This window comes from Trachypithecus francoisi, unplaced genomic scaffold (assembly GCF_009764315.1).
Source record: "Trachypithecus francoisi isolate TF-2019V2 unplaced genomic scaffold, Tfra_2.0 Lachesis_group16, whole genome shotgun sequence".
Classification (NCBI taxonomy): domain Eukaryota; kingdom Metazoa; phylum Chordata; class Mammalia; order Primates; family Cercopithecidae; genus Trachypithecus; species Trachypithecus francoisi.
In genome coordinates this window covers 3,706,123-3,733,131 of record NW_022681461.1, presented here as the reverse complement: position 1 = coordinate 3,733,131, position 27,009 = coordinate 3,706,123, and the positions used below count along the sequence as shown (strand labels likewise).

Below are 27,009 nucleotides of genomic sequence, written 5' to 3'. Positions count from 1 at the left end.
CCTCTTTCTCTAGTAGTGAAGTAAAGAGAGGTGCAAGTAAACTGGAAAGGAAGCTGAGGAAAACCCAAGCACGACAGCTTACTTTGCTCAGTGAAGTGCAAAGATGGTGGCTTTCAGAGAGTGGAAAAGATGGTGGTAAGGAAGTTATCTTTTGGCTTTATTATGTACTGCAAAGGACACCAGGTTTCACCCTCTTCCCTTTACCTTAAACTCAGTTTTTGTTTATGTTAAATGAGTATAATAATCCCTGCCTCAAAAGGTTGCTATAAGGATTTAAGAATATCAAACCTATAATGAACTAGTTTCTAACCACCTCAGAAGTGCTACTGCAACTGTCTACTCCATTAAGACCTTTTTAGGATGATGGGAATGTATCTTCTAAGATCTTCTTCAAAAGTTGACAAAAAGGACTTCTTGTTCTGGACAAGAGACAATAGACTCACTTCTTTCTATTCCTCCACCAAGTAAAACTAAAATCCCTGGAGATATATAACAAAACAATAATCTGAATGGTGGAGAAAAGGGGAGACTGGCTAGGGACCTTGAGACCCGAAGAACAACACAGGGATGGGTTCCCTGGGTTTTTTTATTTTTTTATTTTTGTTTTGTTTTTGCCTCCTATATCCCAGACTTGGAGCTGAACAGGCAGGCAGCCCAAAAACACTAATGGGCATAGACAAAAAGAGGTCCCCAAAAAGCCTCTTCTCTCTAGCCAAAGGAACAGGAAAGGGGCAGCCTAGAAAGACAGAAAATATTTAGACTCTAACTTTTAAAGAAGAACCAACTAGAAATTTTAGAACTAAAATACAAATTAAAACACCAATCAAACCCCACAGAAAACACTGCAGCTCCACCCCCACTGGCCAAGAGCTAGTGCGGAGCCTAGACTTCCAATTTTAGCAACGTGGCTGTAACAAGGTGACCCCTCTCACCCACTGGGATGGTGTCAGAGAAGGCGATGCAGGGAGCATGAACTTCCACACCTGTTCTGAAGTAACGAGGAACTGCCTCCCTGGGGTGTCAACAGAAGCCGAGGGGGAAGCTGGACTTCCATCTTCACTTGGCAGTACCAAGACAGCATCCTCCTTCTCCCACTAGTGCAGTGCCAGAGAGGGCCTGCTGAAACAAAGGATTTCAATAAGAATCTGGGTCTCATAACATAATACTCAATATGTTTAGAACACACTAGAAAATGACTAGTCAAACAACGAACCAGAAAAATTTCAACTTGAATAAGAAAAGACCATCAACAGAAGCCAACACTGAGAGGACACAAATGTTGGAATTATCTGGTGAGGATTTTAAAGCAGCTATCATAAAAATGCTTCAGTGAACAAACATGGATGCACATAAAACAAAACAAAAATATAGAAAAATCTCAGCAAAGTAATATAAGACGTAAAGAAGAATCAAGTGAACATTTTAGAACTAAAAGATACAAATGAAAAACTCAATGGATGAGCCCAGTGGAAAATAGGAAGAACAGAGTAAAGAATCAGTGAAGCTGAAGTTAGGATAATAAAAATAACCCAATCTGAGAAATTACCCAATCTCTGGGAAATGGAGAAAAAACATACTGGATAAAAATGACTAGCCTCAGAGTCCTATGTAACTATAACCCAAAAAATCTAATACTATGATATGCCATTGGAGTCGCAGAAAGAGAAAAGACACAAGGTGGGGCTTAAAAAAGTATTCAACAAAATAATGGCCCAAAACTTCCCAAATTCAGCAAAAGACATAAAAACAGATTCAAGAAGCTAACTCTGAACAGTATAAACCTAATGGAATCTATGCCAAGACATATCAGTCAAACTCCTGAAAACTAAAGACAAAGAAAAAAAATCTCAAAAATAATGAGAAATACCACTTTATCCACAGGAGAAAAAAAAAAAAAATGGCAGCAGATTGCCCCTCAGAAACCGGGATGGTCAGAAGGGAGTAGCACAGCATTGTTTCAAGGAACTTCAAGGAACTGTAAACCCAGAATTCTATATCCAGTGAAAATATCCTTTAGAAATTAAGAGGAAATCAAGACATTATCATATGAAGGAAAACTAAGAGAATTTGTCAATAGCAAATCTACCCTTAAAGATGCTCTTGAGACAGAAAGGAAATGATAAAAAGAAGAATTTTGGAACATCAGGGAGGAAAAGTAAAAAATTGAAAAAGTACGGGTAAATGAAATAGACTTTCCTTATTTATTTATTTATTTTTTTTGAGACAGAGCCTGGAGTGCAATGGCGCAATCTCACCTCACTGCAACCTCCACCTCCTGGGTTCAAGTGATTCTCCTGCCTCAGCCTCCCAAGTAGCTGGGACTACAGGCGTGTGCCACCATGCCCGGTTAATTTTTGTATTTTTAGTAGAGGCGGAGTTTCACCACGTTGGCCAGGCTGGTCTCGAACTCCTGACCTCAAGCAATACACTCGCCTTGGCTTCCCATTACAGGTGTGAGCCACTGCACCTGGCCTCCTTCTCTTGAGTTTTCTAAATAATGTTTGGCAGTCAAAGCAAATGAATGCTACCTCGAGTCTACTATGTAACAAGGAGCATCAGTGTTAGGCATGCCCTGTAATTGAGGTTTCAAGCTAAATGGAATAGTTTATATGTGTAAAATGTTTAGAACAGGCTGGGCGCGGTGGCTCATGCCTGTAATCCCAGAACTTTGGGAGGCCGAGGCAGGCAGATCACTTGAGGTCAGGAGTTTGAGACCAGCCTGGCCAACATGATGAAACCCTATCTCTTCTAAAAATACAAAAATTAGCAGGGCATGGTGGCAGGTGCCTGTAATCCCAGCTACTCGGGAGGCTGAGGCAGGAGAATCGCTTGAACCAGGGAGACCCAGGTTGCAGTGAGTCAAGATCGCGCCACTGCACTCCAGCCTGGGCAACAGAACAAGACTCAGTCTCAAAAAAAAAAAAAAATTAGAAACCTGACACATTAAGGAATAAATAATTAGTTATCTAAATGCAATAAATGTAAAAAGACACAAGTCAAGAAAAGGACACCCACTAGCAAATAAGGCACCGAAACCTTCTGTCTTCTCCCCTAAATGTGGGCACAAAGCAACGGTGGGCAGAAATCCATCCAGCTTTTCCATTTGAGTCCTACACTGAACTATCTGTTCTTAGTGTACCAGGGCTGAGGTGGTCATAGCAACTATTTTAGTGTGCTTGGGCTACCATAAAAAAGTACCATGCAGTAGCTGGCTTAAACAACAGAAATGTATTGTTTTCACAGCTCTGGAGTCTGGAAGTTGAAGATCAAGGCCAGCTGCTTGGGTTCCTGGTAAGAGCTCTTTTCCTGGCTTGCAGTGGATACCTCACCATGTGCTGACATGGTCTTTCCTTGGTGCATGGGAGAGGCAGTGAGCAATCTCTCTCTTCCTCTTCTTCTTCTTTTTTTTTTTTTTTTTTTTGAGACGGAGTCTCACCCTGTCCCCCAGGCTGGAGTGCAGTGGCACAATCTTGGCTCACTGTAACCTCTGCCTCCTGGGTTCAAGCGATTCTCCTGCCTCAGCCTCCTGAGTAGCTGGGATTACAGGCGTGAGCCACCACGCCCAGCCACCGGGATGAGGGAGTGAGCAATCTCTCTCTTCCTCTTCTTATAAAGCCATCAATCCTGTCATATTAGAACTCCACCCTTATGACCTCATTTAATTACCTCCTAAAAGCCCCAACTCTAATACAGTCCCGTAGGGGGTTAGGTCTTCAACATATGGATTGGGTAGGGAGAGGGCACAATTTAGTCTACAGGGCAAATCTTGGGAGCAGATGTGAGTTCTTCTCGGTCTTTATCCGCCCACAGGCTTTCATGTTGCCAACTCAATCAGACCACTAAAATCTGTTCTTAGAGAAAAGTCCTCCCCTTCATTTTCTGTCCTGAATATACACTTTTCCCCAGGCCCCAAGCCAGAGCCTGAAACATCAGGAAACCGTTCTGTTCTTACTGCTCTTATCCAACCTCTTTCATCTATTTCAAAATGTCCTCACAGCCCTAATTAGGTAATGAATTAATCAACAAAGTTGCTGGTTAATTGGCTTTCATTTTTGGAAGTACTTCCAGAAATGTCAGAAGAAATGACATTTTTCAGAGTTTAAAAATGCATTGTTCAGCCTGAAATGCTGTGCTACATGAAAAGGTTTCCTGCTAGGCTAGATCAGAGTAAACAGGGGGAGGTGGAAGGGGGCAGGATGATTTCTCTGTTTCTGTGGCAGCCTGCTGCACTCTGGCATGTGCGTCCTCTGCTTTCTCCTCTGACTCTGTTTCAGTGGGCTAGACGGAAAAGGGCACTGCATTCGAAGTCAGAAGACCAACACCACAGTCTCGGACCATAACCCAGCTCTGTCACTAACCAGCCACCTGGTCTTGGATGTCAGTTCCCTGAGCCTTGCCTATAACGTGGATGTTAACCTACCCCATCTAGTCTTCGGAAAAGAATTAAATGATTATGTGTGTCATCTATAAAAGGGATATAAGTCTACTCAATCTAGCCTTTTACAATAATTAAATAATTATATATGTAAAAGAACTTTGTAAACTGCAAAATACAATTACACAGTCCTTTTCAAAGTATGGGCACCTAACTCAGGCTGGGGTACAGAAGTTGGGGGAAGGCTTCTTGGAAGAACTAATAACTGAGTTCAATCATGAAGGATGAGGAAAGGAAAGCAGGGACATTCTGGACCAAGAGAGCAGCATGGCAACAGTGAGAGAGGATCTGGCACATCTGACAAAGTGCCTGAAGTTTTCATAGCTAGGTTTAAAAATTAAGGGAAATGGAGTGGGAGGAAGGATGCTAGAGAGAGAGGGTGAAGCGTTTTGCACACCATCCTAAGGAGTGTGGACTTTTCACAAACTTGGGAAACAATGAAAGCATTTAAAGAGGGAGTGCCATGATCAGAATTGTATTTAGAAAGCTCACTTGGTGGAGAGCAGTACAGAAGACGGATTGGAAGCAGTCTAGACTAGACAGAGCGGTCACTCAGGAAGCAGGTGCAGTAACCCTGTTGAGGATCTAGGGTGGGTAACTGTAACAGAAGTGGACAAGAAGAGTTAATTAATTAGTTAATTAATTCAAGTGGTTCTGAGGAGGTGGAATCCATAAGACAGATGGCTGGTAAGCATGGAGACAAAGGAAAAGACCAGAATTGACTCCCCAGTTTCTAGTTTGGGCTAACAGATAAATGGTGGTGGTTACATTCACTCGGCTAGAAGGAGCAGTTAGGAGGAAAAAGACTAAATCAACTTTTAGAATGTTAAGTCTGTGGGATAAGAAGTAGAGGTGTCTAATGACTGTTAAATACAGGGTTCTGGAGCACAAGAGAGAGATCTGAAATGGATAAACATAAGATAAATATAAGACAAAATTATGTTTTAGAATCACAACACTGACTTATAGCTAGTATGGAAGATACTCTACATCCAGCTGTTTTCAAACTCTGCACCCATTTTCCCCAGAATTTTTTAAAAAGGAAATCAAACTGGAACTCCAATATCTAAAATATGTTTTAAAAGTTCTTTAGATGGTTTAAATCTTCATCTTGCATGGACCATGGTTTTAAAGCCCTCAGATTCATAATGATCCGAGAATACTGCTGCCTAGATATGCTTTTCCGGGAGAGAAAAGCCTCAGTAACATGGCCAGTATCACATAACATTTAGTCAAGAATTGCCCTCCATATCCAATGCAAATTTCTTTTGTCTACTTAAGCTCATTGTTTTAGATTCTGGTCTTCACTGGAAACAAATTAATTTCTTGTTATCAGCTTACACAATAAGAGTTTACAACTTTAAACCTGTGATTTGACGATTACAAACATACGGATGAAAAATTTTAAATGCAGTTGGTAGATGTTTCCAAATTTTAACTGATAACATTGACATTACTTATGCTCATGCCCATAGAACAGGGAATAAAAAAATAGTTAAAATTGCCCAGAAGGCGCTGTGTGGTCTGAGCCTGGCCTACCTGTTCAACCTAATTGCACGGCCTTCTCCCTCTTGCTCACTCTTCTGCCACAGTGGGCTTCTTTTTATTTCTGGGAGGCACCGGCCTTTATTTTCACTGTTTTGTTTGTTTGTTTTTGTTTTTAATGACTGCAAATAAGCTGATATACAAAATAAGCCCTTATTTTCACTTTTTTTTTTTTTTTATAATGACTGTAAGTTAGCTGATATACAAATTAAGATCAAGGGCAGAAATGAGGTCACTCCCTTCCTCTTAGCTGTTAGTTTCTTCATGTATAAAATAAGAAGGTTGAAGTAGATTAGTGTTAAACTCGGGGGTGGGGAACTCAGCGATATGAATGGGGGTTAGTAAGCTTACTAAAACCAAACTTTTGCCCATGAGAAGGCTAGAAAAGGAATAAACATTTACTAAGTACCCTCTTAACAGCTCATTTTTCCTGAGTTACTTAAAAGTAGGTGCTGTTATATCTATTTTAGCATTTCCATTTTCAGATGAGGAAATGGTCCCATAGAGAGGCAAGACAGCTTTATTAAGCCAGAGCTAGAGTTTACAAGGCCAAATAAAACAGAAAAACAAATTTATTTGCTTTTATATAGAATTATATCAACTTAATAATGTAACTAAGATAATCCAGTTAGAGAAAAAAAAAAGGAAAAGGAAGTGTATCGGACATGGCCTGGTGGTTCATGCCTGTAATCCCAGCACTTTGGCAGACAGAGGTGGGAGGCGTGCTGGAGCTCAGGAGTTCAAGACCAGCTGGGCAATATAGCAAGACTCCATCTCTACAAAAGATTTTTTAAAAATTAGCCAGGCACGGTGACATGCGCTGCAGTCCCAGCTACTCAGGAGGCTGAAGTGAGAGGATCATCTGAGCTTGGAAAGTTGAGGCTGCAGCGAGCCATGATCATGCCACTGCACTCCAGCCTGGTGACAGAGTGAGACCATCTCTCAAAAAACAAACAAACAAACAACAACAAAAAAACAGTGTATCTTTGACAGAACCCTTTCAAACTACGGGCACATGTGGGAAGCAGATAATCAATGGTGTGCCTCTGAACAAAACTTGGAAACCAATGTAATAGTCCTTTTCTAAAGCAAAGACCTCCAGCTCGAAAAGCAGTACCAGGAATCTAAGGAAACCTGTTGACAAAGTATGTTCATTGACAGCTAACTGCCACAAGAGGGCAAAATTCGCAGGAAAAGGAATGAGGTTGATTAAGTCTGAAATCTCACTTTTGCCTTCTCCACTTAGAATATCCTTTTTCTTTTAGATATTGTCTTGATTTTTCAATTTAGTAAGAGCTAACTTATAAGAATGTGGTTATTTCTTTGGCCTGAAATCTCTCCCACACTTTCCTCTCTCCCTCCCTCTGTTAACTCATATTAATATTCAGTTGTCACCTAACTTATTATTTCCTTAGAGAACCTCACCTGCCTGGACTAGGTTTGTTCCCTGTACATACACTCACTCCAAGAGCATCTTGCCCTTAGCCATCAAAATACTTTACATTTTTGAAGTTTCTAACTTCTAGATTTTAAGCTTCATATAAGGGCAAGGGACAGTGTTGATCTTTTTTGCAGTTCAAACCTAGAGGCCAGCCCAGCATTTGAGTCACAGTGGGTATAAACATTTAGTCAATGAATAAATTAATGGTAGATTTTAGGGGGAAAAAATCTTCCCACCAAAAATCAGCAGATAAACCTGCAGCTACCAACTGTCTATCTTATCTGGTCTTTTACTCTGTATAACGGTGGGAGATTAGCAATGCATATGAACTATTTAATAATTCTTTAGTGTCACACTATTTTCCATAATTGTTAATGTAATTTGACCATCAACTCATGGAACAGTCAACTACAGTAATAATAACTGAGTCTCTGGTGGCTCATAGAACAGCTCGGACATAGTGTGAAGAGGGGATTTCCTCCTGGCAGCTGAATGGCTTCTCTCCAGTATCAGGAGTGTGAACTGTGGCATTCTCCTGAAGTGTGCTGCAGCTGCTCCATGCTTTCCAGCCATTCAGGTTTGTTGTGTGCAAAAAGCCTGAGCACAATCCATCAGGAAGCTCTAAATAGGATCCCTGCTCCTTTTTGATTTGTGTGCTGATTTCAATTTATCTCAAATTAAATTTAATTAGACACCAAGCTCCTGCTGTGTGTCGGAAACTGTGCTGACTGCTTTAGGTGATACCGAGCAGTGAAAAGAAGTTTGCAGTCCAGTAATTCTTATTTCAGTCCTGTGATTCTGTCATTCACATTAAAGTTATATTTTGGACAAGTAAGTCTTCAAGAAAGCCTAATAGGATCCTGTGTTAGGTGGCAGGTAGGAGCAGGGTTAAGTTGTGAAGTCAATGGGAAGAATATATTCAGTATGTTCTTATTGATTTTATCATTCTAACTACAGAAAGTAAAGCTCAACAAAACTATCCTTCAGAGGGGATAAGCACTAGATTAAAGGATTAGTAAATATTGATTACATGGATTTAAAATTAGTGGGGGCCAGGTGCAGTAGCTCATGCCTGTAATCCCAGCACTTTGGGAGGCTGAGGTGGGCAGATCGCTTGAGGTCAGGAGTTAGAGACCAACCTGGCCAATATGGTAAAATCCCGTCTCTACTAAAAATACAAAAAATAGCTGGGCGTGGTGGTGGGCACCTGTATTCCCAGCTACTTGGGAGGCTAATGCAGGAGAATCGCTTGAACCCAGGAGGCGGAAGTTGCAGTGAGCTGAGATGGTGCCACTGCACTCCAGCCTGGGTGACAGCCTAGGTGACAGTCTGGGTGAGACTCAGTCCCCAGAAAAAACTACATAAATACATAAAATAAAATAAGCAAGGTTATATCACAGTGATGCTCAACATGTTCAGCATAGAGGTATCCTGTTTACAAAATCCTCTCTCCAGCCTCTCCACTCCAAATACTCCAGCAATAATCTATTCGCTAACAGTTTCCATTTACTCAATGCCTGCCCTGGGCTTTAGAATCAGCAAGTATAAACTGCACGGTCAGTCTCACTCACTCCCATGCCTTCCTTTATGCTGCTACCTCTATTCGGGCTGCTCCAGCACCAAAAGCCTGGCAAACCACTTAGCTTTAAAATCCAGTCCAAGCTTTACATCCTCCAACTAAGACTCCCTCTCTCCTCTGGGACTTTACTTTGTAGTCACTGCTTATTCATATGGACACCAACGCTCGGCCCCCCTACTCAGAGTGTAAGGGCAGGCACCTTGCCTTACTCCTGTGGTACTTCCAAGCTCTAACACAAGGCCTCAAGACATTGAAGAGCCTCATTCCCTCCATGTGTTCCCTAAGTTTTCCACAAATGAGCTGATGGCCTTCGAATCAGGAGCCACAAACTCTATCTTCCCAACATATCCATAGCCATGGCCCTAAAATACAGATTACTTTTCATAAGAAACTGTTTTAAGAATCTTAGAGTCATCTGAGCTGGAAAGAATCTCAAAGATCACATCTAATCCTCTTTCAAGTGAAAATTAAGACCAGAAAAGTTCAAAGATCTTGTCTCAAGTCCTAAGTTCTCGCAAGAAAAGCAGGGTGTGGTAGCTTTCTATTGCTTCATAACACATTACCACAAACTTAGAGGTGAACAACTATATTCATCCATTAGCTCACAGTTCTGTAGCTTCCGAGTCCAGCATGGCCTGGTTGGGTTCTCTGTTCAGGCTCTCTTCAAAGCTGAAGCAAGGTGTCAGCCAGGCTGAGTTCTAGTCTGGAGGCTCTGGGAAAGACCTGCCTAAGCCCATTCTTGTGGGCAGATTCAGTTCCTTCCAGTTGCAGGACAAAGGTCCCATTTCCTTGCTGGCCACTGGCTGTGAACTGCTCTCAGCTCCTCATGGTCTCCTCCATCAAAGTAAAAACATTGCAGCAAGCCCGGTCCACTCTTCGCATCTCTCTGACTTCTGCCACTGCTACTGACCATAATGAACTCTCTGCTTTTAAAAGTCTCATGTGATGAGACCAGGCCCCCTTGTATACTCTCTTAACATCAGCTGTGCCATGTAATATTTACTGCCATATAATCACGGCAGTAAAAGCAATCAAATTAACAGTCCTAAGGATTATATGGAATGTGTACATGGGGATGGCAAGGAGAGAAATCTTAGTAGACATAGAATCCTGCCTATCATGCAAGGATTTGGGAATCACATAGACATGGATTTGATAGCAACATTGCCACTTAACATCTCTGCAACTGGGCAAATCATTAAATTTCACTGAGCCTATGTTTTTTCCTCTGCAGGATGAGAATAATAAATACCCCACATGCCTATACATGCCTTTTGTAAGGGTTAAAGAGAAAATGGATACGAAAGTGACTTTTTTTTGTTTGATATGCAGCCTCACTCTGTCACCCAGGCTGGAGTGCAGTAGCACAATCTTGCCTCACTGTAACCTCTGCCTCCTGGGTTCAAGTGATTCTCCTGCCTCAGCCTCCTGAGTAGCTAGGATTACAAGTGTACACCACCACGCTCAGCTAATTTTTGTATTTTTAGTAGAGACGGGGTTTTACCATGTTGGCCAGGCTAGTCTTGAACTCCTGACCTCAGGTGATCCGCCTGCCTCAGCCTCCCCAAGTGCTGGGATTACAGGCATGAGCCACCACGCCCAGTCTGAAAGTGCTTTTCTTTTTTTTTTCTTTTTTTTTTTTTTTTGAGACAGAGTCTCGCTCTGTCGCCCAGGCTGGAGTGCAGTGGCCGGATCTCAGCTCACTGCAAGCTCCGCCTCCCGGGTTCACACCATTCTCCGGCCTCAGCCTCCCGAGTAGCTGGGACTACAGGCGCCTGCCACCTCATCCGTCTAGTTTTTTGTATTTTTTAGTAGAGACGGGGTTTCACCGTGTTAGCCAGGATGGTCTCCATCTCCTGACCTCGCGATCCACCCGTCTCGGCCTCCCAAAGTGCTGGGATTACAGGCTTGAGCCACCGCGCCCGGCCTGACAGTGCTTTTAAGGTATAAGTCACTACCTGGCAGGGGCTAATTGAAGTATTATGAGCAAGTATATGGCACCCCCTAGATAAAAAGATCCTTAAGGTTAGAGGCTTAACGACATGACAAAATCAGGGGCTGAGTGAGCCTTACTATCTTTTAGTGACAATAAGATGGAAGTTTACAGCACCAAGAAACAGAAGGTAGATAAAGAGTTTTAAATGGCCATTTATTACCTATCTAAGGCAATGCCAAGCCCCATTCAGATATATCTGGACTGCTTCTGGCCCTCCACCGAAGGTGGGATTCTTCTTCAATCTGTGGGACAGTCCTGGACCTCCATACTGGCATGGTTCATCTAGTACAGTTAGGACCTAACTCAGATCACTGTCAGATCACTGTCCTACGGATGAAAGCAAGGCACTGCAGAGGTGACCAGGCAAGTGTTTCGGCAAGGAACACAGCCTGTCTACCCCTCCCTGCTTCTGAACATTAGGGCAGAAATTGTGAGTTCTGATAACTCTCTAAATGTAGAACACTGAAGGGCAAGATTCTCTGTTGTCTGAAAGAAACCACTGAAAGCAAGCCAGCATAAGCATCTGTAGGAGCTCCATTTTCCTCTTCCTTCAGTGTGGCTTCGTTTCTGAGAAAGGAGCACACAGACCTCGGTGCAACTTGCTTAAGAACGATGATCATAGTACATGAACTGTTTCCTTCTTAAGCAGAAGAAATAACTATGTGATAGTCTCCTTCAATCCTTCCTTGCTAAATACACAAAAAGCATCTGCAGAATGAATAAATGAAATAAACCAACCAACCAGTGAGCTGGAACCCAGTTCTCTTCACTTCCCATCCAACACTTTCTTTTTTTTTTTTTTTTTTTTTTTTTTGAGACGGAGTCTGGCTCTGCCACCCAGGCTGGACTGCAGTGGCCGGATCTCAGCTCACTGCAAGCTCCGCCTCCCGGGTTTACGCCATTCTCCTGCCTCAGCCTCCCGAGTAGCTGGGACTACAGGTGCCCGCCTCGTCGCCCGGCTAGTTTTTTGTATTTTTAAGTAGAGACAGGGTTTCACCGTATTAGCCAGGATGGTCTTGATCTCCTGACCTCGTGATCCGCCCGTCTCGGCCTCCCAAAGTGCTGGGATTACAGGCTTGAGCCACCGCGCCCATCCAACACTTTCTAGTACACAATTCTGTTTCCCACTATGCTGGCCTGGTGTCTGCCTTCTGAACAGAATAAGCAAGTAGTGAGGCTCTAGCTAAACTTAAATGTGCTAGCTCCAACATCCCCTAGAAATTCCAAGCCAGGCTGTCAAATTGAAACTGTCTCTAGACAATAGCTGTGCAGCTGAGGAAGTGAGCAGCACGCTGACCATCTGCTCCCTTTCTTCTCTGGGGAGCTGAGCTGAAGGAATTCATGGAGGTTAATGAGCCCTCTCTGGCTCGTATAGTCTTGCACAATCTGTGGGTCTGGGTCTCGTCCATTTTAGAAGATAAACACACACTTGAAATGCCTTGGGTGTGCACATGCCTATACAATGATTAGAGCTCTCTTGCCAAAGTGATATGTGAACTTTTTAGAGGCTATAAAGGAATACTGGAAAACTACTCGGCCTTTGTAGTCAGAAAGGCCTTTGTAGTTCAGGGTTACAACCCTTGATTTCTCCACTTATTAACTGGGTAACTTTGGTTCCTTTTACCTCTCTCAGCTCTGTTTCTTCATATATAAAATGGGAATAATACAAAGAGTTATGCCTTGCAGGGCTATCATGAAAATTAAATTAATTAAGTGTGCAAAGTGCTCAGTACAGAACATTAAACACATGGGCTGCTGTGGTTATTGGTATGTAACTAAACTCCTTCTCAAATACATTTCTATACATTTACTTCTTCAAACCACCCATGGTATTGAAACCAAATGTTTGAAACTATTCTATAAAGATTCACTAAGTGACTAATACACACCAGTACCTGCACTGGGTGATAAATATTGAGACAAATAAGAGAATGGCATAAGAGAAAGGGGAAAGAAAATAATATTTATTGAGAACCCATACTGAGCTAGGCACTGCACTAAGTGCTGGGAATCCCAGGCAAGTAAGTCACAGCACTGGAATTTAATGCTTGATTTTTCATTTCATACATTCATTCCTTAAGAGAAATCAAGCTCATGGAAGTTCCTATGGCTTTCTGGTTACCCGAATCTCTACTCTGAATTTCACTGGAGCAGAAGAATGTACCTCAGAGGCTTGCTTCACACTTCAGCCAGGCCTGAGCTCCTTCTTTCTCAGTTTGCCACTCTTCTCTATCTTCAGTTTGCAGTGATGAATGACTACTTTCTCAACCAATGCCTTGGTGCCCTTGGCCTCAATATTATCGTTTTTGAAAGTAATTGTGGTGTGGCAGGATCATCCTGCCCTCTTAATTAAGGGCATTTGTGGTTTGGTCTTTGTCCCATGTCCTCCTGGTCAATTATGCTTATTTATTCCCTGTTGTCAATTTGTCACTAATAAGTCCTCTCATATAATGTTATTACAGCACAAGTGATACACTTCTATATAATTTCACGAAAAAGTACACATTACTGGAACAAAAAGTGCTTAGAGAACTACATGATGAAGAAAACATTTCACAGTGTTGGTTTGCTCTCTATTTCCCACAAATCTACAGTAACAAGTTACAGATTTCAAAAATAACTCTAGAGTTACCCCTCTCAATTGAATAACTCAATTTTTTAAAAAACGCATCACAGGACAATAGCAATCAATCTATTTTGTGACATAATAATTCTAAAACTATTAAAATGTTAATGTTAAAAGAAGCCATAAACATTCTAGAACAAAACTAAGTGAAAGGTTTTATGCCCTTAGGTGGGAAAGACCTTTCTAAGCATGGCATCAAAGGCAGAAAGCATTAGGAAAATCAATAGAATTGATTTCAAAAAACATTAAAAACTTTTCTATGGCCAAAAATTCCCCATAAACAAAATTATCTCCTAGAAACAAAATAACTAAAATATTAACAAACATAAATAAAAAAGGAAACATATTTGCAATCCACAAAGAGCACTTAACATATGAAGTGCTTTCACAATTGCAAAATGGGCAAAAGTCATGAAAAGACAATCAAAAAAACACAATGTCCAGTAAATATATAAAAAATATGTTTGAGTTCACTAATTTAACAAATACAAATTAAAACAATAAGAAATATTTTTTTCACTCATTAGATTGGCAACTAATAAACTTATGAGTAATGCCAGTGTTGGTAAGTTATGCATACAAACCAGCATTCTCATACATTCTTAGAAATACAAATGGGCTTAGTTTTCTGGATAGCTATGTTACAATATGCAAATTAAAAAAGATTTAAAAAGTATACCATCTGACTCAGCAATTCACTCTGGGTATTATCCTAAGGAAATAATCAGAGAAGTCACAAAGGTATGTGCATGAGAACATTTGCTGTAACACTGTTTATAATGAAAAATTTAAAACATCCTAGTATCCATAGAGGACAGTTAAATAAATTATGTTACAGCCCTATAGTAGAATACTATGTTACTATTAAAAATTATAATGATTCTCTCTCCCTTGTTGGTTTTGAAAAAGCAAGCTGCCATTTCTGAGGTCTATGTAGAGGACCACACCGCAAAGAACTGAGGGTGGCATTTAGAAGCTGACAGCAGCCCATTGCTGATGGTCAGCAAGCAAATGGTGACCTGTCTATAGCTGCAAGGAGATGAATTCTGTCAGTAACCTGAGGGCACATGGAAGTGGATCTTTTCCCAGTTGAGCCTCTGATAAGATTGTAGCCCTGGCCAATACCTGGATTGTAATCTGTTGACAGAAACTGTGACAGGACTAATGATGCACAGAAACAGATAATAAACGTGTGGTGTTTTAAGCCGTTAAGTCTGTGGTACTTTGCTATGCAAAGCTAAGATATGTTATGTAAAAAATAGTTATGAAACAGTATGTACGATATGATCTTAAAGTATACTTATATTTGAATAAATGTTCATAGAAAAATGTCTTGGACAATGTAAACCACCACGTGTATTCCTCATACTTTTCTGCCTTTCTTGAAACTTTTCAACGAACATGTATATTATAAAGATAGATGTATTTACTTTTTTTTTTTTTTTTTGAGGCGGAGTCTCGCTCTGTCACCCAGACTGGAGTGCAGTGGCGCAATCTCGGCTTACTGCAAGCTCCGCCTCCCGGGTTCACGCCATTCTCCTGCCTCAGCCTCCCAAGTAGCTGGGACTACAGGCGCCCGCCACCTCGCCCTAGTGGGCAGCTAGTTTTTTGTATTTTTAGTAGAGACGGGGTTTCACCATGTTAGCCAGGATGGTCTGGATCTCCTGACCTCGTGATCCTCCCGTCTCGGCCTCCCAAAGTGCTGGGATTACAGGCTTGAGCCACCACGCCTGGCCTGTATTCTCATTTTTAAAGAAAAAACTATATTCAAAACTTTGGGAAGAGGGTTTATCTGTGATGGTGTAAATTTTGTGTCACAAATGATTCCACAGTTTTAAGCCCTTAGAAATTTAGAAAACTAAAGAATTTATGTATAACTAAATAATTTATGTATAAATAATACAGTGATCTTTTTTTCCACTGGGGAATCCTGTTGTTATTGAGTTGGAACTCCAAGAAGGTTGTTAGGTAAACATAGAATGAAAGTAAAACCCACATATTACTCAAATTTGTGGAATAACCATCCAAGTTACAGTAGAGAAATGATATCTACATAGTCCAGATTTCCCATACAGTGCTTATTTAAAATACTAAAGTTATTTAATTTTTGGTTATAAAATATAATCCTAATAACTATAGAATACACCTTTCGAATGGCCGGAATACAGTATTTATATCCACTTGTAAGATGTGAAAATCAACTACAGACTCTGCGCTATTGAGTTTGCTGAAGCAAACATCACACACATGACCTCTGTCCATGATTGTGCTCTCTATCCAATTTAATAATAGTCTTTTCATGATCCAAAGGAAATCTCATCGCCTCCCTAGGGGGGCATGTTTAAACACCCTCAACTTCCTATCCCACTACTTTCCTTCTCACCATTGGCAGACAATCTGGTTGGCCTAACTAGGGTTATGCATCTATCCACTAGTTGGGGGAACACAGGGCATCTTAATAATGCCACCAAGAGTACACACAAGGTGGAGAAATAATTCCCCCAAAGCAAGGGAAGGAGTGGATGCTATGGCCAAAGGATGCAAACTCCCTGGCATGGCACACATGATCCATCATGACAGGACACTAACTCCTCAATAGGTTCTTCTGCCCCCTCTTTCTTCATAGCCAGTGTCACATACGCTGGCTTCTCTCACATCAACATACTTTTACACTACCTGATCTCTCTGCTTGCACTGCCATTCTACTTACTTGGCTTGATCTGCTCAAGCTTGATTTTCAAGACTCAGGTCAATCATCATTTCTTTAGAAAGTCTTCTTTAATGAAAATCCCTCTTTTTCCCTCTCTCCAGCCAGGTTGGATACTCTTCTCATGTGCTCCCATACCGCCCAAATACTGTTATCATGATGTGTTTCAATTGTCTGTATACTTGTCTGTGTCCCCATAGACTGTGGGCGGGGCAACGTCTAATTCACCTTAGAATCGTTAATGCTTAGTGCAGCACAAGTATATACAAGACATTGTTTTTTAAATGCATGAAACCAATCTTTTTTTTTTTTTTTTTGAGATAGAGTCTCCCTCTGTGGCCTAGGCTGGAGTGCAGTGGTGCGATCTTCCCTGCAACCTCCGCCCCCTGGGTTCAAGCAATTCTCCTGCCTCAACCTCCCTAGTAGCTAGGATTACAGGCGTGCACTACCACGGCTGGCTAATTTTTGTATTTTTAGTAGAGACAAGGTTTCTCCATGTTGGCCAGGCTGGTCTAAAATTCCTGACTTCAGGTGATCCGCCCGCCTCGGCCTCCCAAAGTGCTGGAATTACAGGTGTAAGCCACTGTGCCCGGCCTCCATTACTTACTATTAAGTCCAAGTATGGGCACAGTTCTCTGTAGGCCAGTGCTGAGAAATACCAAGTCAACGTTTTCAAATCTCTTTTCATCTGTTGCTTACTACAACAAATTTTTTACATCATTACCATACTGGTGTTTAGATGTCACACTATTTTTGCATTGGTGTATTATGTGGGGCCTGCTTCCTGAGCCACAGGGCAGTATTGTATCCCCATCTTCTTTGTTGATTCCTGTCAGCTTCAGGCAGAGTGGCCTTTGTGGACTTGGTACAGAAAATAACATTCTTAGGTCCATGTGCTTGCACTCTGCAGCCAACTGGTATCAGACCATCTGGTCAATCGAACAGCCTCTCTGCATTCACAGTTTGTCACCATTTCTATCTTCTAGTGTCATCTGCAACATGCGGCTAGTAATGACTACCTAGAAGAATGAAATGTGAAAACAGACGTAAAGTATCCAGTATAGGGTCTGCCACAGAGTATGTATTTGCCTAGTGAGTTGTTCTGCACATGCAGGGGAAGGACTTATTTCTACTGAGCCATGAGACACAGGACCACATGCGAGGGTGAAAAAACAAGATGCAGCAGAGATTGCTAGTTGCTTAATTAAATTCATTCCTCCCTTCATTTTGGAAAGAAGATTTTTAAGGGCATCAATGTGCCAAGTTAAGATTATAGTTCCCAGCTCTGCCAGGTCATGATGCTAAATTCGAGTCTATAAGATGTAGTTACAAGGCTTTGTGTGGGGCTTCCAGAAACACTCTTTCTAAAATAAGGATGTGATGGCTGGAGCTCCAACTACTATTTTGGCCCATAAGGCAAATTTGTGGACGGAAGCGAGGCTGTGCGGATGACAGAGACGAACGAGTTTGGGTACCTTCCTCCCACTTTCTTCTATGAGAGAGAGGAAAAGCCCCTCGTGGGTTTAGGATACTGGAATCTGGGGGTTTCTGTTACACGCGGGCAAACCCTGTCAGCCACTCTGTAAACTGCTGGGCCTTGCTCTCACCCAGATTCTGCTCCTCGGATTTCTCTGAATCACCTGGGGCCGCGATGCCGAAAGAGTTGGGCCGACAGAACCGGGAGAAGCAGGGGGAACAACACAGGAAGCAGGCCGGGAGAGAGGCGGCCAGACGTCTGGTTCAGTCCGCGCTGCTCCAGAGCTCTCCTGGCTCTTCCTCCTTCACTCGTCTCGACCCTGCGGCCGGGCAGCGCGTGGAGCCAGCTCCGCCGCCGTCCTTCTTGGCCCGCACCGTCCCCTAGCCGTCCTCGCGCCGTCCGCCTACCCAGGGTCCCCTTTCCGCACCCGCACCATCCCCTCAGCGTCCCTAACGGTTCCCTCACCGCCCGCGCCTGTTCGAAAATGCACAGAGCCACCGCTCTCGTCACGGTCCGCTTCAGGCCGCCATTGGCCGGCACACGTCACGTGAGGCGTACGGCGGCTGACATTGGCGGGCGAGCGGGCGCGCTGAGGGCAGCGCAGGGGACGCGGCCTCAGCAGGGGCTCCCCGTCGCGGGGAGCAGCCTAGGCGCTCGCCGGAGGACGCTGTCCGGCGGGCGGGGCCCGGACCCCTCTGCCTCCTGGGCGCGTCGGGAGCAGCGGGGATCGGTGCCGCGCCGTGAAGGTGCGCAGAGGCTGCCCTAGAACCCGCTACCCACAGACCCTCCGCGGGGCAGCCTCGCCGGGCCGGGCGCGCCCTGGGCCGCCGGCCGCAAACGACGTGCGACACGGACGGCGCGTCCTGCTGACCCCAGCCGGCGCCGAGGGCTTGGAATCCCGAGCGGGAAAAGGTTCGGAATTTGCAGCTAGTTTAGCCGCACACTCAGTATGGCTCTTTCAGATTTGTTTTTTTTAAACGTCTAGTTATTAAGTGATGCGTGGTTGGAGGCAAATCATTGAGGGTCATGAGCTTGAAACTAAAGTGTAAAGGTCTTGGATTTGAGGATCTCACATTCAGATGTCTGCAGGGACCGGACTGGGAGATGCTGGGAGAACCCCCACGTTCTGGGATGGCGAGCGTCTCTCAACTGCCGCTGAGAGCGATCTCAGATTTTTCATAAGAAAGTTGAATGTCGGGATTTTTATGTGAAATCTCTTAATTTGTAGATGTTGACAATCAATTAAAAAAAGAAAGAGAGAAACACTGGAAGCCAGACAAAAGACATTTATAAGCTGGTTCTAGTCTGCCAGTTTGTGACCTCTAATTTAAATCTAATTCTGCCACTAAATTAGTCACGTGACCTTGACCAAGTCACTTACCTCTCGGACATGCATTCTCAACATGGCTGATACTGCTTCTGTTCTTAGGGGGGCAAAAAGATCGTAGATATTACCGTTCTTTGTGGCCTTCCAAAGAGCCTCAAAACAAGCAGATATACCTTATACCTATGGCATTGAAATTGTATGGGGTTGGCAGATTCGGAAATGAAATGTCTAAAACGTCTCCTGGGAGGAGAGAAGGGAAATCAAGAAAAGGTTGAGAAACACTGCTTTAGGGAGGTGGATAAGCAGATGATCCTGCGATAGTTGTGTATGTGGAAGGATTAAAATATACTAGCATTCATAGACTGAGAGCTGGAAAACTCCGAGAGGTCGTCTTATAAAAGTTCCTTGCCAGGCACTGTTAACACACACACGTACAGGTACATACATGTATACACACAGACATATGCCCACACAGTTTTATTTGATCTCCACAACAAAGTGTCATTTCATTTACTGTATGGGAAAACAAGCTCAGAGGGTTTGGGTGACTTGCCACAGTCAGAACTATTAATATTAAATGGAAGAACTGGGATTTAAATCCAAGTCTTCATGGCTCCAAAACCACCCACTCATCCTGTTGGTTCCCAGCTTGTCCGGTTGTGTTCAAACCTCTTAGTGCACAAGAATTCCACCTTGTGGCTTTTTAAAAATGCAAAAATCTCAGCTCCCACTCCAGAAATGAGGATTCAGTATCAGGGACAGGACTGGAGGATCTGCATTTTCACACCCTTCTAAGATGATTCCCATATTGGTGACCCAGGGACCATTTTAAGAACAATTGTTCTAGTCTAATTTCCCACCCAACCCCAAAGGCTTCGTGGGGTTGCACCCAAGGGGCTCAAATTTCTCCTCCCAAACAGAGATTCCATCTCCTTTTGCAGACAAGTGACCATTCAAGCTTTGGAAGGAAATCTTTTGTTGGAGAAAACCAAGGTTTAGGAGACAGCACCCTCTGCTGTGGAACAGCTTTCATTTTGAGACAGTCCTGACAGTTTTGCTGTGCTTTTTTAAATAGGAGCTTCCTTCTGTGCTATTCTGATCCTCCTTGAAAACTAGGTTCAAGGCATTTGTTTGAAAGTTACTATTAAACTTTTATTATTTATTTATTTTGAGACAGAGTCTCAGTCTGTCTGGTCTCATACTCCTGGGCTTAAATTAATCCTTGACCTCCTATAGTGCTGGGATTACAGGTACAAACCGCCACACCCGGCCTCACAATTCTCTTAAAAGCACGTCGTTTTTCTTTTTTTTTTTTTTTTTTTTTTTTTTTTAGTTATACTTTAAGTTCTAGGGTACATGTGCACAACGTGAAGGTTTGTTACGTATGTATGTATGTGCCATATTGGTGTGCTGTACCCATTGACTTGTCATTTACATTAGGTATATCTCCTAATGCTATCCCTCCCTGTCCCCCCACGCCACGACAGGCCCACGTGTGTGATGTTCCCCTTCCTGAGAAGCACATCCTTTTTCTTTCTGTCTCTCTTTTTATTTATTTATTTGTTTATTTTAAGTTTGAAACAGGGTCTCGCTCTGGTGCCCAGGCTGGAGTGCAGTGGTGCAATCTCAGCTCACTGCATCCTCAACCTGCCAGGCTCAAGCAATCCTCCCACCTCGGCTTCTCAAGTAGGTGGGATTACTGCTGTGTGCCACCATGCCCAGCTACTTTTTTGTGTTTTTTATAGACATGGGGTTTCGCCATGTTCCCCAAGCTGGTCTTGAACTCCTGGGCTCGAGTAATCTCCCACCTGGGACTCCTGAATTGCTGGGATTACAGCTGTGAGCCACCATCCCCAGCCTGCACGTCCTTTTTCAAAACCAACAACTGCGTCAAAGTCCAAACATTTTCTTTGTTCTAAATTAAGCAGTATAGAGGATGTGAAAATGTATCCATTGAAATGTTTCTTCAGAATCGTGTTTTATGTAATTTACTTATATATTTCTTTTTCTAAGAATGATGTAAGTTGAGTAATCAAAACATTTCTTTGCAGTTATTATCTGGATCGTTTCATGTACCTAATGTGTTGTTACTGAAAAAGTTGTATTTCATTTTTCTGGTTTCTGTGGTGGCAACATGGGGTACAGGAAATAAAGTGGGTTTAAGGAAGAACCGGTGTTCTAATCCCAATTCTAGTACTTTCTAGGTATGTGACCTTGGGCCGGTGACGTCCTCTCTGACTCTCAGTTCTTCCTCTCTGATTCTCACTTTCCTAATCTTTAAAATGGGGACGGTGCCTCCAGGGTTGTGACATTTATATGAGACAGCATGTGTGAAGCCCTAGCAGAGTGCTAAGCACAACTATATTCTATTAATATTAGTTTTTTTCCTCTCTCACTCTCTTCAGAGCGAACTTATGAGTTCCTATCCTGCTGTAATATTTAAGATCATTTTCATTTCCAAAAAGATGCATTTTCTGGAGCACTTAACTATATGTGAGACATTAAAAATTTCATAAAAATATAGTGGGCCATCTTTTTAAAAAACTTTGCTGAGAAAACTAAGGGCAAATTGACTAGTTTCTTATCGGGTTTTGCTCTCTGTGACCAAAATCATCCATTTGTTAATTCAGCTGATATTTATTAACACTTATTATGTGCCAGGCAGTATGGCACATGTAGACAATATAACTATAAAGAAGACAGACAAGGTCCCTAACCTAAAAGAAATTATATAGGAAAAAGATAGTAAGCAAATAAAGTAATTACAGATTTTAATAAATGCTTAAACAGTAAAACTGAATAATGTCAATGAATTTAACATGGTGAAAAAATACGTTCCTCACTGAGTTTAAATTTGTGAAAAAATATTAGGAAATTATCTTAAACTCTTAAGTCTCAATTAAGATTTTGAAATGTGTCTTCAGTGAAAGGTATTAGCAAAAACTAATTTTTAAAGTTTGTTTTAGTCATTTGAATGGTAACAATAACAAAATAATAATAATAGAATAAATAACATAAAGGAAAAAAGCCATACTCCCTTCATTAGTATTTTGGTCAATCTGCTTCAGTTTGTGTATATTTATTTTTACATACTTGTACACAATTTTATATTTTACTTCCTTTAAACTATAAAAATTTTTACCATTTTTACCATTGAAAAGTTGATTTTTAATGCATTGCCAAGATAATGTTCTGCAGCTAATGCCAACACGTATCTTTTCTAAATCCTTTTACCTGAAGACTCCTAGGTGCTGACCATCCTGACTTGGGTAATTTATACTATTTACTGTCATCATTACTATTATTTCTTGAACACTTCTTATGTTTCTGATACTTTATATCAGTGGTCTACCTGAGCAAGGTCTCCTTCACCATGTCCATTGAACATTATTATTGGATGGCTATCTCTTTCTTTCTACCTCATAGTTGAGTTAGTATTTTCAGCCCCTGTGCCGACTGATCTCTACATCTTCCTTCATTCTATATGCCTGTTTTGCAAAAGTTCTGTCATGCCTCCAACATAATCAGCCTTATCATGTACAAATCAACTGACTCTAGTTCAGTGTTTTCTTTCCTTTGAGCAAAAGCTCTTTGAAAACAGAGCTAATAAGCAAGGACCACAGGGGAGGTTTTCTTCTCTCTGTGATTAGTTGCATTTATTGCCTGGTGCACATGGGGAAAGTATTGTCATTAGATCATTTTCTTCTGTTGCATGTGATGCTGCTGTTTAGATAGTTCAAAACAGGGAAAACAGAGTCCTGCTGATTGCTCGTGGATTTTTAAAGTGTGAATGCCCTTAATAGCTTAAATGCTTTTTTTTTTTTTTTTTTGAGATGGAGTCTCGCTCTGTCACCCAGGCTGGAGTGCAGTGGCGCGATCTCGGCTCACTGCAAGCTCCGCCTTCTATGCTCATGCCATTCTCCTGCCTCAGCCTCCCAAGTAACTGGGATTACAGGCACCTGCCACCACGCCCGGCTAATTTTTTGTATTTTTAGTAGAGATGGGATTTCAGCATGTTAGCCAGGATAGTCTTAATCTCCTGACCTTGTGATCAACCCGCCTTGGCCTCCCAAAGTGCTGGGATTACAGGCGTGAGCCACCGCACCCGGCCTAATAGCTTAAATTCTTATAAAGAGATGGTAGAATAATTGTACTTTTAGCCTACACATTCTAAATTCTGTTTTCTAAGTGATTATTACTTGGATCCGTGGTAGACCTCCTATGTACACAAATCAACTTAAAAATCCCTCAAATTTGTAGAGATGTAGATAAAACTGAACTGTTTTTATTAAATTCTAGGTCTTCTGTTGCTGGCCAGTTTTAACTTAATACTACATTGTTTATTTTGTGACTCAAATTGTTTCCACTTTTGCCATTGGGAGCTCTTTCAGTTGCTTCTGCGTCTTTTTGACATTCTCATCCATCCCTGTGTTTTGAGTACTTCCCTACTTTTCTGGCACTACATGATGCTCCAGACTCATCTTGTATATTCCCTGCTCTAGCCCTGAAATTAATCATTCCAAGGATCCCTGGTTCCTTTTATTGGAAAATAGTATTAGAAACCAGATTTGCTCTGATATGCTCATCACTCTTGGAGTGCCGTTGCTTTTAGGCCGTTGTCAGTGACCATAGGTAGGAAATATATGTATATATATTAACTTGTGTATGCATACATATTTTTATTTCTATTTTTACTCATCAGTGTCTATGTTAAGCCAAAGAGAATTTCACCCTGATGTCTTAGAATCTAACTGAGAACTACACGGTTTATTCTAACATTTCCTCCTTATTTATCCATAACCTCCCAGTCCATAGTGAGAAATCTGGCTCCTACCATTCACCATCCTTTTACTTATTTTTTCAGTTCCAGTATACAGGTACAGCAGTATCAGACCTATTAACCCACACTTCCATAAAAACCAATTACAGAACGGTGCTTATGTACAGGGCTTTTTGTTGTTGTTGGTTTCTCTTACAGTTTCCATTCATTTCCAGAGTTTCTTACACTCCATCCTCCCCATCCCCTTCAGTGAGATTATGTCATGTCATGCATTTATTATACAAGCATGCCTCAGAGATACTGCTGGTTGGTTCCAGACCACCACAATAAAGTCAATATCACAATAAGGCAAGTCACACAAATTTTCTGGTTCCCCAGTGCCTATAATAGTTATGTTTTCACTAGACTGTAATTTATTAAATGTGCAGTAGCATTAGGTCTAAAAAATGTATATATGTTAATTTTAAAATATTGCCAAAAAATACTAAGGATCAACTGAGCCTCCAGTGAGTCGTAATCTTTTTTGGTTTAGGGTCTTGCCTCAGTGGTAATGGCTGCTGACTGATCAGGATAGACTTCTGCTGAAAGCTAGGGTGGCTGTGACTGTTTCTTAAAATAACAATGACGTTTACTGCATCAGTTGACTCTTCTTTCATGAAAGATTTTTCTGTGGCATGTGATGCTGTTTGATAGCACTTTGCCCTCAGTGGAACTTCTTTCAAAACTGGAGTCAGTCCTCTTAAACCCTGGCACTGCTTTATCAACCAAGTTCAAGGAATATTCTAAATCCTTTGTTTTCAGTTCATCAGAGTGCAGCATCTTCACTAGATGTAGATTCTCTATCAAGAAACCACTTTCTTTACTCATCCATAAAAAGCAGTCCCTCATTCATTCAAGTTTTATCATGAAATTGCAGCAATTTAGTCATATTTTCAGCTCGACTTCTAATTCTACTTCTCTTGCTGTTTACACTACATGTACAGATACTTCCTCCACTGAAGTCTTGAACCTCTCCAAATCATCCATGAGTGCTGGAATCAGCTTCTTCCTAACTCCTGTTAATGTTGGTATTTTGACCTCCTCCCATGAACTGCAAATGTCCTTCATTTGTGATTCATAAAGGAAAGTTCCTGTTACTCTCCATCCTTGCCAGTACTTTGATATTGCTAGTTAGATGTGTAATGGTACGTATTATGGTTTTAGTTTGCACATCCCCTATACTGAGCATCTTTTCACATACTTATTTGCCATCTATATGTTTTCAGTAAGGTGTCTGTTCAGATCCTGTGCCCATGTTTTTTAGTAGAAAATTTAAAATATAGTATCAAAGTTTTATTTATAATTTTAAAATAATTATACATTTCAAACAATACAGAGATGTATAAAGGGAATAAAATAGGGTATACTCTTCCTCTTTGCTCCACACCTAAATCTCTGAAAATGACTCCCCCCATCTCTACAAAAAATACAATAAATTAGCTGGATGTGGTGGTGTGCGCCTGTAGTCCCAGCTGCTTAGGAGGCTGAGGTGGGAAAATACCTGAGCCCACGAGGTCAAGGCTGCAGTGAGCCGTGATCGCACCACTGCACAGCAGCTTGGGTGACAGAGTGAGACCCTGTCTCAGAAAAATAAAAACTCATCAGCAAACCAAAGATCATGTAGCTTTTCTCCTTTTTTTTTCTAGAAGTTTAATAGTTTCTGCATTTACATTTAAGTCTAAGATACATTTTGAGTTATTTTTATGTAAGGTGTGAGTGAGGTTGAATTTATTTCATATAAACATCCAGATGTCTTGCATCATTTGTTGAAAAAACTTTTCTTTCTCCATTGGATTGTCTTTGCACCTTTTTCAAAAATTAGTCAGGCGGGGCGCGATGGCTCAAGCCTGTAATCCCAGCACTTTGGGAGGCCGAGACGGGTGGATCACGAGGTCAGGAGATCGAGACCATCCTGGCTAACACGGTGAAACCCCGTCTCTACTAAAAAAAATACAAAAACTAGCCGGGCGAGGTGGCGGGCGCCTGTTGTCCCAGCTCCTCGGGAGGCTGAGGCAGGAGAATGGCGTAAACCCGGGAGGCGGAGCTTGCAGTGAGCTGAGATCCGGCCACTGCACTCCAGTCCGGGCGACAGAGTGAGACTCCGCCTCAAAAAAAAAAAAAAAATTAGTCGACTGTATTTTTCTGCATCTATTTCCGATCTCTCTATTCTGTTCCATTAATTGAGGTGTCTAATGTTTTGCCCCTCTATATTTATTGTTGTAGCTTTATATTAAGTCTTGAAATCAGCTCATGTAAATCCTGCAACTTTGTTCTTCTTTTCCCGAATGGAATTGGCTGTTCTAGCACCTTTCCCTTTTTATATAAATTTTAGAACAAGCTTGTTTATGTCTACAAAATACCTGGCTGAGATTTCAATATGAATTTTATTACACCTATAGATCAACTTGGAGAGAATTAGCATCTTTACTATGTTACCTTTCAATCAAGAACACAAAGTATTTCTTCATTTATTTAGATTTACTTTAAGTTCCAGGGTTATGTGCAGGATGTGCAAGTTTTTTACATAGGTAAATGTGTGCTATGGTAGTTTGCTGCACAGATCAACCCATCACCCAGATATTAAGGCCAGCATTAGCTGTTCTTCCTGATGCTCTTCCTCCCCTGACCCCCGACAGGCCCCAGTATATGTTGTTCCCCTCTATGTGTCCATGTTTTCTCATCGTTCAGCTCCCACTTATAAGTGAGAACATGTGGCCTGCATCAGTTTGCTGAGGATGACTGTATCTTGCAACCTTGTGAAACTACCTATGCGGGAGTTATTCAGTAGAGTCTTTGGGGTTTTCTGCATCCATAGACAACCATGAAAGACAGTTACGTTGTCTGTGAATAAAGAGAGCTTTCTTTCTTTCCAATCTGTATACCTTTCTCTTTTTTTCTTATTACACTTAGCTAGGACTTTTAATATGAAGTTGAATAGAAGTGGTGAGAGAGCACATCTTGCCTCATTCCTGATTTAAGGGGGAAACATCAAGTCCCCCACTGTTAAGTATGATATTAACTGTGACTTTTTAAAAATAGTCTTTATTAGGTTGAGGA

General features: G+C 41.7%; 1 protein-coding gene and 1 long non-coding RNA gene across 5 annotated transcripts in view; both read left to right on the top strand.

Moving 5' to 3' along the window:
• Positions 1-4,454, top strand: part of LOC117098314 — a 57,299-nt gene extending 52,845 nt beyond the window's left edge. Inside the window, exons 3-4 of the long non-coding RNA XR_004443327.1 lie at positions 3,244-3,291; positions 4,275-4,454. This is a non-coding gene — a long non-coding RNA (uncharacterized LOC117098314). The remainder of the gene's footprint in view (positions 1-3,243; positions 3,292-4,274) is intronic.
• Positions 4,455-18,283: 13,829 nt separating this feature from the next.
• Positions 18,284-27,009, top strand: part of PTPDC1 (protein tyrosine phosphatase domain containing 1) — a 108,936-nt gene continuing 100,210 nt past the window's right edge. For 3 of the 4 annotated variants that reach the window (XM_033236703.1, XM_033236702.1, XM_033236705.1), the window contains exon 1: positions 18,284-18,718. The gene's annotated coding sequence lies outside the window, so the exon portion shown is untranslated. The remainder of the gene's footprint in view (positions 18,719-27,009) is intronic. The other variant, XM_033236701.1, reaches the window with a different exon arrangement.